The sequence below is a fragment of the Chinchilla lanigera genome, unplaced genomic scaffold, assembly GCF_000276665.1.
Source record: "Chinchilla lanigera isolate Chin_1 unplaced genomic scaffold, ChiLan1.0 scaffold00039, whole genome shotgun sequence".
NCBI classification, from domain to species: Eukaryota; Metazoa; Chordata; class Mammalia; order Rodentia; family Chinchillidae; genus Chinchilla; species Chinchilla lanigera.
In genome coordinates this window covers 14,022,552-14,035,601 of record NW_004955440.1, presented here as the reverse complement: position 1 = coordinate 14,035,601, position 13,050 = coordinate 14,022,552, and the positions used below count along the sequence as shown (strand labels likewise).

Sequence of the window (13,050 nt, the reverse complement as noted above, 5' to 3'; positions counted from 1 at the left end):
ATCTGAATTCGTCCCTTGGTTCAAAGGGGAGGTGAAAAATGGATTACTTCTGGGGCTGCCCCACGCAGTCCAGCTGTCTCGCTATAAAGAGCTATGGGACTGCCAAATCTGTATGTACAAACCAATGGGCTGCTAAGAACCAAAGAAGACATGCGTTGACACCACTAGCCATAATCAAGCCACTCCAATCAATCTATCATGTTTTACTAGAAATTTAAAATAGTAACCACAGGAAAAAACCATCTTTTTTTTCTTTTTTTTTTTTTTCCCCCATTTCCCACAATGTGGTTCATTTCACCCTGCTACTGGCCCTACCAGTCAGACAACAACATTACTAACAAAACTCTGTTTTATTAAACTCCCCCTGCCTCACTGTTTGAGCAACTGTAGTGTTCTCTTAGACTCAGCAAGACTTTATGCCAACCAGCTGAGTATCTCCGGCTGAGGCACAGTCACTTTTCAGAGCGGCTTCTCTTGCATCTACGCTGGGAGATTTGTTCACTCCTCTTCTCTTAAGGGAGTGAAGTTGTGACTACAGGCTTTTGGGGCACTTTTCAACCTCAGAGAGCTCCTCCTCACAGATCAGTACACTGGCTGCTTTCCGCTCCTATCTTTTACTCTTTTACCGGTTTTCTTGTCATTTTTACTTTTCTGAACAAGCCATGCTGTCTGGACTCTGCTTTTGCCTGTGCCCTTCCAGTTCCCTGGAAAGCATTATTTTTCTCTACCCTTTGACCCTAAACTAGTAAACTGCTCCTGATTGTTCAAGTCAGAAGGACTTTCTTAATGGGACCTCTTCATTCAACCCTTATTTTGTCATAAAACTCTTCATTAAAGCATTAGCTGTGCTGTATTAAAATTGCTGGTTTTCCACAGAGGTATGTACACACCCTTACTACATTATAAATTCTTCAAAGGCAGAGGTTCTAGATTACTCAGCTTTGTAATTCCAGCCCCTAATAAATAGTAAGAACTTAATAATTTCTTAAAGAAGCCAAAGGCAGGGAATAAAGAAACGCTAGCCTTTCTCGAGAACCCCTGAAACACTCTTATGCGCCAGTGACTTCAGATACATTTTTTTCACTAACTCTTCCTAGGAACCCTGAGAGTTAGTATGTTAAAACGATGCCTCACAGACACAAATATTTCAGAATTTGAACTTGAATTCTGATCTCCAAAGTTCATGCTCTTACCCATGTTATATTTCAAAGGAAAGAGATAATGAATACATTGATAGAGATTGCATCCAAAGAACACATTTAAGAATTCAAGCTGAAAGCTATCTGCAGTACTTTCATGGGGGTTTCTTGGGGATGTTTCTAAAATAAGCAAGAGATCTCATAAACAATGGTTTCTCAGTCTCATTGCTTTTTACCTCACATCTTTGCACATGCTGTTTTTATTTTAGGAAGGCTTTATCATCTTATCCACCTATACAATTCCAACTCATACTTTAAAATTTTACTGAGGCATTATTTTTAACTTAAAGCCAATCTGTTACAGGAAGATTCTCATTAGAGGTTACCATTCTTCATAATTACTTCAATTACATATTTCTAGATGACATAATATTTACATAACTTTTTTTGTCTTTTCAAGACAGGATCTCACTATGCTGTTCAGGCTGGTCTTGAACTCACTTTGTAGCCCAGACTGGCCTTGAACTTGCAAGGATCCTCCTGCCTCAGCCTCCCAAGTGCTGGGATTATAGGCGTGCACTACCATGCCTGGTTCTATATTTATATCTCTGTCTTCCCTATTCACTCTAAATTTTTTCAAAGCCAGAGTCCCCTTCCTATTCATCTTTGCCTACCTATGTAGCATTTAACAAAAATTTTGGTTAACAACTCCCCCAGATAAGACTTCTCATAGGTTTAAGGTATTATCTAACCTGACCAAGCTGTATAGAAAAAACATCCGGACATCCCAGTGCCTATATTCCTTCCTTTTTAAAATTTCCTCCACACAAAAAAATATTCCACTCCCTTTACCCGCAGAACATTTACTTCAATCAGGTAATGTCTGTGACTTTCTTTCCAGAACCCATAGGCTGCAACAGATTTAGGGTGTGAATGTGTGATGGCTTAGGGTAGAGTAAAAGGTACAAACAAAAACAAGCAAGGTCTTCATAATCCTGGGAGTAGGTGGGTACTAAAAATAGAGAGATAACTATCTCATATACCAGAAAAATTGTGTGTACCATTGACCAAGACAGGACAAATTAATTCCAATGGAGGAGGGCCAGAAGGAACTTCTGAGTGACATCTCACTTAGAACTTTCAGTAGAACTATGGATGGGTGGATAAGAATCATTGCACAGAAGATTCCACATGAATATAGGCAAGGAGACCTAAAGGAGCACAACTTAATTCTGAAGAAGCAGCAGTGATATGAGCTGCAACAAAAGATGCAAGAGTAAGAGTAATGGGAGATGAAGTTGGAGGTCTAATTAGATGGTAAAGATAACGGGCTTGCATGACAAGCTGAAATTAGGATTCTACAGTCCTCCATCACTATATCATGGTTCACTTATTGTGCCTTCACTGTATCATGGGTTTTTAAATATATATATATCTAATTCTGTATTGTGGAGTTTTCACTATATTGTGGGATTATGTGGTATATAGGTATTTATATAATATTTATGATTTTAATTATTTTTGCCTAAAAATTTAAAGCAATATAAAAAATGTTAATTTAAACATATTAAAAGAATATTAAATCAAAATAAAATACAGCATGTATTTCATCAGTGTATGAATACCATATTATACACAATGGAAATGCAGTACGCCGCTATTGCTTGCTCAAGTTTGCCAACACGAGACTGTATATGGCACACTATTGGCTGATGGAATGGAAGGCGACCAACCACAGCACTGTGTTCTGTATCCTGGGCACTGATTGGCTCAGTGACCCTAAAATCGGTCCGTTTGTTCTCCGGCACTGTGTTCAGCATCTCTCCTTGCTCTTCTCGGCTGTGCATTACATTCATCTCATCATCATCACCTTCATCACTGTCAGTACTGCACAGCTACATAATTATGATCTTCGTCATTCAAGTTGTAGCATACATCACTGGTGAGTGCCCATATAGAATTTAACATGTTGTTAAAATTAAGTAGATTTAAGAGTGAAGAAAGTGTTGAAGAGCATATGAAGTGTTTATAAGAGTGTAAGGTTAATAAGAGAGTGGGAAAGGTTTCAAGGAGTGTGGGAGGGTTTATAAAGCTTTAAAATATATATAAATACTTAAATATAATGCCGCTACTTCGCGGATTTTCACCTATCACGGGGGTCTCTGGAACATAACTCCCGCAATAGGTGAGGGATCACTATAAACCAAAATGAAGTGACACTCCAGTTTTTTTAATCAGGTAGTAACGTAACTAGATGTTTGTTTGGGAGCGAGTTATTCAGGAAAAAATAGAACAAAGAAAATCCCGAAGGAGATTAATTAGCCAAGGAGACTACTTACTACCATTCTCTAGTCAAGGAATGAACTAAAACATCAGTAATACACATAAGAAGAATAAAGAACAGAGCAAACTTAAAAGGATAAAGAAGTTTTATAGCATCTGGTGTTGGGAGGGATATGGAGATAAAGGAAGGGGGTGTAGGAAATGTGACTTTTAATTTCAGTATTGAACAGGGATGACACCATCCAATAAAGATGAACAAAGAAGTGTGTGAAAGATGTGAATGAATTTAACTGTGTGAATATGGAGTTCTAAGGACCTCAAGGACTTACTACTAATTACTCCATTTAGGGCTTTATCATATGGCAAAATATTTTTCATGTGCTCCAACCAATAATAAAAATCTTTCAAGACCTTGTATTTATTTCCTTCCCAACATCACTAACACATAAAAACTCCTCATTAAAAACAAATCCTAAGTAAGATTATTTGACTCGTGTGGTGTATTTGACTATATGCATAAATTAAGACAGAATTTTATTATCTATTCTAGGATTATGAACTTCTCAAAATTTCTAGATTGCTACATACAACAAATCTTAGTATACTTTCATAGGATAAAGAAATGGAAAATGGACATAAATGACATTTCCTACTTAGATTTTCTAGTAGGTACAGGATTATTTTTCCCTAACTATATTTTATAGCTATTCAACATTTGGCTTGCCTGGGGTGCACAGAGTGAAGATAAACTATCTTGGCTGCATATAAAATAAAACATTAATATATAAAAGAAAATCAGCTAGCTAACTATTTATGTTCTGCACTTTGTTGTTAGTGACAATATCTTGCTATGATCTCAAATTTGACATTCTCCTGCCTCAGCCTCCTAGCTGACTGGACTACCAGTGTGAGACATCATACCCGGCTTTTTTTAAAAACACCATTAAAAGGGGGGTAGGACACAATAAACTGTGTTGTGGGTGCCAGAGGTGGAGTTACCTCCTGCACTGTACCCTCCTTTACAGAGAGTTCCACTGTCAACTGTCTATATGGTCCATATTGAAGTACCATGAAGTTGAATTATGAAAATTTCACAAAAAAATGATACAATTATGGTAAAAGTTTATGATGTGGGCTTGCATTACTAGCTGTCCAGGGCCATATGCACCTACAGGTCACAGGCTGGACACGTCCAGTCTATCTGCTTTTTATCTGCAAAAAAGATTTCCAGTCTACTGGAGAAAGTAACCTAATGCAAGTTTAGATTTCTATTTACCAGTCACAAGTACTGTGGTTCAGACCTAGGTTCAACCACATTCTGTACAACCTTCAACAAGTTTCTAAAGTGGACCTTACTGAAATCTGCAGAAAGGGACAGCAAGGCCCATGTTACGTACAAAGATTAAATGCTACGGATACAAGTGTCTGACAAACAATATGCAGCCAAATTAGTATCTTTCTTCCTTCATATTCAGGGAGGAGGGAAATACACATAGATAAATTAGTTAATTCATCTGCAGTAATGAGAACTCAGCACAAGGCTTTGAACATGCTCAGCAAGCTAGGCAAGTGCTCTAGCATTGAGCTGCATCCCTAGTCTCATGTACATGTAATGTATAATAATATTTTTATAAATACATATATATATATATATATATATATATATATATATATATTAAATGAACACTGGGGATACAACCCAGGGCCTTCACACCAGCCATTTTTAAAAATATTGCGGTAGTATCTGGCTATGTTGTCCAAGCCAGGCTTGAACTTGTGATCCCCTGTGTTAGCCCCCCAGAGAGCTAGGATTAGAGCCATGAGGCACCATGTGTGACTAACATGCTTTTTAATATGAACAAGCTGATATATTTCAAAGACTTTTTCAAAGTTAGTACACTGATGAAGAAGTACTGAAATTGGGGGGGGGCGTGTAGCTCAGCAGCACGGCACCTGCCTGGTGAGTGTGAGGACCTCAGTTTCATTCCTGGCTCAAAAAAAGTACTGAAATTAATATTACAAAAATGTTTAAAATTTACTAATTATATAACCTTACTTGAATTTGTTTATCTAAATGTTTTTTTACCTGTAAAGTGAAAATAAAAATTTTACTGAATTTAAAGATGACTGTGTAGATTAAGTGAAAAATACATTTATAAAATATATTTTGTTCCAGTTAGGCTATTAATAAAAAGCTGTTATTATAACTCATATTAATAAGAAAATACCAATCATTTATTAGAGATGACATAGTACATTTGTGGGTATATATCCTTGAGGAACATATGAAGACAAAGTCAAAGGCAACCAAGAGTATATCCAACAACCCACTCAAGAATGTATCATAAAAGGACTATCATCTTGTAGGAAAACAAGTAAATTTTCAGTCAGAAATAAGAGAGTAAGGTATTATTTTATATAAATGTGTATATCATAAAACACATGAAAAATTATTATAGTATCTTTCCAAAAGTAAGGTTCTTAAGAATAATACATCTTTCATGATAATCCTTACTAAAATAATTTTAGTTTGCTTTTAAGGACTAAATACACAGAAACATTAATAGATGTTTTTATTATACTACTAACAAAAGCAAGAATTTTTCCCATAGAGAAATGGTATTTCTGAGTTATCCACTGATTTTCTTAAAATAATTCAATTCCTCTTAGTAACAAATAGCCTTCATTAACTCAACCCTATCATTTCACCTGTCTGTGCTGACCCGCACAGCATGCTTGATGAGAAAGATGATTAAAATACACAGCACAATCTTTCACTAGGAAAATTTTTTCTATGTTTAAAAAAAGTCATAGGGGCTGGGGATTTAGCTCAGCGGCAAAAGCGCCTGCCTGGCAAGCGCAAGGTCGTGAGTTTGGTTCCCGGTACCGGAGAAAAACAAAAATAAATAAATAAATAAATAAATAAATAAAGTCATAATATTGAACTTACAACTGTCTCTCAGTGCCATGGTGCAATAGTGTTTACGCTTAGTACTAAATAACTCAGCTCTATAGGCGTACAAGCTCATTAATCCAATAAATTGAAATGAGATCATGGAATGTCTCCATATGTCTGAAGTTCAACCCTAAATGTATCAATGAAGTAAACCAGCAAAAATAAAGACCATAACAAGATTTACAAGGAAATGTTTAGTCAAATTTTACATACTATTTTGAAGCACTTTTTAATCTTTCAAAATAGCACTAATGTACATAACACTTACTCTATGCGTAATACCTAAGCCTTATTTCACTCAAATAGAGAGATGATTTTTTGCAGAAACATTTCATATCCCTATGTACATTTGAGGTTAAGCTGTACATATTTAAAAACAATTCTGTAAGTCATGCTTAAGATTCTCCAAGATTCACCCTACATTTAATCTCAGCCTTTGATTCGGCAGACTTTTAACTAGCATTAGAAACCCCAGTCTGGTATCCATTAAACACATGAATAACTGAAGATGCATTTTGACAGCACATAAATGTATTTACATAGGACTAGAAAAAGATAAGTGAAATTTACTTAAGTTGCACATTATATGCACTGACAGATCCAGGAAGTTATATTTTTCATAACTTATTTTTTTAACTAAAATTATAATCAACCCAGAAAAAGTTACTGCATTTCTTTATGATCCTGATGCTCATTGACATCAGTGAAACTTGTTGTTAACTTGTATGTAGGGAGGAAATTGGTAGGTGAAATATGGTAAGTCAAATATCACAGAACTAGGAATTAAAAAACTTTGATCCTAAGCCAAAGGCAAAATAACAACCATAAAACTAGAGCAGCAATTCCCAAACTTTAGTAGTGAACAGAGTACCATAAGGGAAAGATTGTTAGAATCCTGGGCACGGTGGGGCACAGCTGTAATCCCAGCACTCAGGGATGCTGAGGCAGGAGGATCACAACGTTCAAGTTCTGTCTGGCAGACCCTGACACAAAATTAAATTTAAAAAGTGGGAGTGCTTGGGATGTAGCCTAGAGGTGGTATCAAAAAAAAAAAAAAAAAAAAGATGACTGAGCCAGAGTTATTAAAAATTCTAATACAGCAGGTGTGGGTATAGTCCACTAGTTTGTATTTTAATAGGCAACTTGGGTGATTATAATGCAGGTGGTCTGAGTTCATTAGTTTTCATAAGGTTCACAAACTCTTTTCACAAAGTTCACAAACTCCTCTATATAAATAGACCCATAGAGAACTATGCATAGGAATAGCCTAAGAGTTCAATGATTTCTGAAGATTTTTGAATGGCTCAAAGACCTAAAACAGAGTAAATGCCATATTGCTGTAGGAGACCTTAAAACTCCGGTAAAAATAATCCTAATCTGGGTTTTGTAGGCTTTCTTTCAGCACTAGCCTGCTCTTTCTCCTTGTTCAGCAGTAGAAGTAATCACCTTCAAGTCTTTGCACAATTACCAAATGTTAATAAGGAAACTTTATAACAGCAGTTCTCTAAGAAATTTTGAGATCTACAATTTTCATATTTGTGGATTTTTTACGTCACTTCTTCATCTTCTTAAACTCGTTAAAATGAATTTTATTTTACTTATTTATTGTAGAATATAGAACTATACTGCTGCTTTCTAAAATAATGCCATGGGCCTTGGTAATTGAAATTTTTAAAATTGCTCTTGTTTTAAAATGCTCATTTAAATATCTTTATGTACCCAAGGGTATTATTTAAAAATATATATATAAAGGCTCTTTGGTCTTTTGCTTGAAGTTCCTGAGTTTACTCACTGATGCAAGAAATGTTTTATCTGCAAGTCATAAGCTCCGTTTCTTCCTCATAGCTTCTCATCAGTCATATAAAGGAGGATACAACTTTAAAATGTTACACAGGTACTAAAAATAAATGGCAGAAAAATTGCCAAAAAGCACAGCAAAGAACAATCCCTGAACCCTCAGAATAACAGGGCCTTGTGCACTGCATGATTAGTTATTCTAATGGCTATTATGTAGAGAAGAAAGGAAGAAAAAGCATGGTTTTTCTGTTCCGTGGTAACAACTACATAACAATTCTGATTATAATAGTTTGACTATTTATATCACTATACATTCTTATAAAAGAGTCTGTATTTTTGTAAAGCATAAGTATCATCTGCTTATCATTTATCCGCAACTAAACTGCTCAGCAGAGGTGAAATAGGCTAAAAGTATTTTTGTACACCTTTTATGTTTCTGTTAACAAATAAAGGTAAAGAACAAACTAGGAAGCAAAAGATAGCACTTTGCCATCCTTGTCATTTGCCCTCAGATTAAAATATACAGCCGTGATGCACGCATGCCGCAGCAGGCTATTTGTTACCATTAAAAGCTCTAAAAGGTTCGCCATCACTGTGAGAGCTTTCAGTGATACAAACAGCCCAGTGTCATAGGTTTATTGCCACTGATATAGATATTTAATTTGCTAAGACTAGACCATGAAAAAATTTTAAGGTATATATTTACATGTTAGGTATTTTTTAATCTCTGAGAGAAAGACTGTCGTCCTTAAGGACTGTCAAGTATGAGCAAATAGGTATTAAAGATCTTTCGTTTGGTTCTTGGAGGGTGAAAAGGTAGGTGCAAGCTGAAGAAAGGCGATGGAAACAAGGCACCAATAGTTAATTTCTGCATCTAAGTATGTGTAACTTCACTTGCTCTACAATAACTGGGTCACAGTGTGTGACATGCGTGAGAGTGTAATATGTGTGCAGGTACAAAGGGGAGAAACTAAATGGGATGGCCTATTAATACCTGGCTCCCCTCTTTCTTCCCAGGAAAGGCCACCCTTGACAGCCTGGTGGTGGCTCTTCTGAAAGTCTATTTCAAGGGGCTTTAGGATGTGAATGGTCATACAATCTGCTTTTTAAAAGTTACTTTTCTGAGACTTGTAAACTCACTTCAGTTTCACCTAACCAATCAGAAGATTCCTCCCCTAATTTTTTCTTCGGTTGAGCCAGGATGGACACTGTCGTTTCTCTCACTAGTCTCAGAAACTAGAGATGAGGATCTAGACATCATGCTCATAAGAATTCCTCATCACACAGTAGTGTCACTCTCTAAACAAGGCACGCATAGTCCACATTCTGCAGTACTCTCAAGTGCTCCAGCCACAAGGAACTAGTGTTTAAGGATCCGGCAGGACAGTGTCGTGAAGGTTAACACAGATGATCTTAGCCATAGGACAGTAATTCTCAACAATGGCTGTACTTTAGCATAAAGTGAAGGGCTTTTAACAATAAAAATAGCAGCGTCCCCACCTGCAAAGATATTGATTTAAAAGTTAGGAGAGAGCCTCTGGGAGGCTAAGGCAGGAGGGTGCAAGTTCAAGCATAGCCTGGGCAACTTAGAGACTTGTGAGATCCTGCCTCAAAACGAGGAGGGAGAGAGAGAAAACAGAAGGAGAGGCAGGGAGGTGGGGAGGAAAAAAAGAAAAAGGCTGTGTATGTTGATCAGTGGAAAGGCCCTGTGTTCAGTCCTCAGTACCATAAATAAGTAAAATGAAAAAGTAGAAACAGAGAGAGAAAGAGAGAGAGAGAGGGAATGAGAATGAGAATGAGAAAGAGGTAGGTAGTGCGGTAGGTTAGGAGCCAGTTATACTTGACTTCAATGCATCCAGAGTCAAAACCACCAATCTAGACTCAGGAGAAAGGATATATGCAAAAACCAAAACAAGTATTGCTCTAACATATTAAGACTGGAGTAAGCAGTTAATGCATGTATGATAAAGATGAAGTTTTGGGGGCGAGCAAAATTGACGCTGACTTTAGACAAAAGAAAAACATTGGTTATATTTTAATAAGCTATCATTGTCATTTACAGCAACTATGTATAATATTTGCCTAATTGTCCTGAATTTTTATGATTATGAATATTCAATAGATATATATCAAACTAAATTTGAATTCAACTGTGTTATTTAATTAAATCACAGAAATATGGGATCAGATATAATGATACTCAAGTCTATCCATATATTATACATGCTTAGATTTAATAGACATGGCCTCACTCATAATTTTAAAAAATTAAAGAAGATAATACCAGAGGATTATTTGAATATTAAACATTAAACTAGAAAATAGTCCAATATTACAGACCATTGCATTCCTTTTTACTGAGAAAAAAATGTGTCCAAAGTCAATTTTTCTCAAAATTTAGTTAAAGATATTTTAAAATGTAACTCATAGGCTAGTATTACAACATGGGTTTCATTACACTCACTAAACAATGGCTTTTTAACTCTTTATACTGTGACACCCTTATTAAATGTAACTCCTTACTCCATATACTATTTTCATGTAGACTCTACAAACTAATCTTAAATAAAATTAAATCACAACTCAATAAAATAAATATATGAATTAGATGCAAATAATTTCAATCTGCAGAATAAATTTCATTGGTTTATAATTAAAATTTCAGAAGTCTTTTCCCTCATTTCTAGTTACTCTTCAGCTGCAATGTCTTCTGAGGTTTAAGTACTGAGATTTCAAACAAGTGTATTGGAAGAGCTTTTGATTTAAAGGAATTATTCAGTGAAACATTTGCACTATTTCCTTAGAGATTTTGTCCGTTCAATTTTTTGTGACACAAATTTCTTAAAATTTGGCCCAACATTAAAATGAAAGTAGTATGTGCTGCTAAGAGACAAACAATACATACTAGAAAAATAATAAAGCCTAAGCTATACAGGACATATTAAAACCTAACTATAAATGATATAAAAACATGAAGTGGGACACTTAAGGATGAAGATTTTTCTTATGAATTAAAATATTTTATATATGGAATAAAGATTATCAACAGAGCTAAGGTTGTAAAGCAGAATACACAGCACTTGATTTAACCACCAGCCATTATTTCTGCCAGTAGTCTGCTATCTTTCTCTCTTGCCATATGCATTGTAGGTGGGGTGCTTCCTGTTGTTACTATGTCTAGCTTTGCAGACTCAACTTTCAAGCAGTTTATTTACTTCTCAAAGTGTGATCCTATAATTGTGCTCTGCGATCCCCAGGCCATTTACTAGGGTGCATATCTAGTTTTTCTATTAAACACACTTTAAAAAAAAATAAAAAGTCATCCCTTAAGTTGCTGTTGAAACAGTAACACCAAAAGTCAAATTTAAAAACTTACAATGGAAACTATGATAAAAACCATCTTTCGCACAAATCTTTATCTATCAATTAAAATCTTAAACATGATTGGAATACCCTTTCTAATTTCTTATGAAGTCTCGTACTATCAGATATGTTAGGACAAGTCCATCGTAAAAGGATTTCAAATCAATGTTAGAGAAAAACTGGCCAGGAAATAATGTGTCCTTAATCTTTCAACATCCATTATTTTTCTTTTTTTCCAACAAAAAGCTGACTACAGCTTAGTGAATTAAAGATAACTAAAGAAAATAATTTTCTTTACTTAGGGAAAAACAAACCCTCAAAACCCTGAAAAATTTTTGTACAGCAGAGACTCAGGACTACGGCACCAACATACCCAGTGGTATCCAGGGTCATAGTGCACTCTTTTAAAACTTTTGTGCAAGTATGGAACTTAGCAAAATCCAGAAACATTGAATGTGAAAGGTAAATCAAAAGGAATTCAAATAAAATTAAAACAAGCATAAAAAAACTTTAACAGGTAACATTCCTCAAGTTAGGTTAATATGTTAAAGCCCAAAGTGGCTGAGCCAACTTTCTAGGCTCTGTGTTTGATTTTCTGTCTCTCAGATTTCTGATTTCACATAGCAGATACAAATAGACTAGCAGGCTGCTGATCTAGGGCACAGACATACCACTTCCTATGAAACCTTGGCTAAACCATCAACTTTTTCTGGGTCTCTGTCTTCATTAATAAAATTAAAAGAATAAAAAGATTACGTCTTCATTGTTATTACTTAGAATTTGTTTTCCTTTTTTAAGTACCCAGAAGAACTACTGTTTGTAGTATATATCATTCATACCAAATATTTCTTTAATATTGATCTTGACTGGATAGACACAAGCCCCCAAATCCTTGCCTGTCTTATTTATTGCTGAATACCTGGCTTACAGAAAGTACTTAATATTTATAGAATAAGTAACAAATAAATGAACATTTATTCTGACTTGTATCACTATGCAAAACCTGAGATTGCATTGTAAGTCCTAGGACTCTAACTGTATACATAATACGATTATATGCAAAACAATGTATGAGACAAATTTCTGCTTATGAAAATTTTAGTATTCCTGAGTCAGAATTTGATGCCTCTTAGCAGCTGTTAGCCTTAATAGTGTAAAATGTTCCACTAAGTCTCTCATTTAAAGAAAATAATCCTTTTCATAAGTTGTAACTTTAAAAAAAGCACGTTTAAACATACATCTATTTTTCTATTAGAAATCTAATAGGTTTAATTATATCAAGTTTACAAAATAACATTTTTTTGGGCTGGGGATTTAGCTCAGCGGCAAAGGCGCCTGCCTGGCAAGCGCAAGGTCGTGAGTTCGGTTCCTGGTACCGGAGAAAAACAAAAACAAAATAACATTTTTTGAACTGAGCCATTGGTTGAACTAGGTTTCCAAGTTCATGTAACTAATTAACAGGATGAATAAAAGAAGAAACCAAGGGGCTGGGGATTTAGCTCAGCGGCAAAG

General features: G+C 35.3%; 1 long non-coding RNA gene across 2 annotated transcripts in view; it reads right to left on the bottom strand.

Moving 5' to 3' along the window:
- The window catches only part of LOC106149225, a 182,764-nt gene that overhangs the window by 154,773 nt on the left and 14,941 nt on the right, over positions 1 to 13,050 (bottom strand). The gene's annotated exons all lie outside the window — the stretch shown is intronic.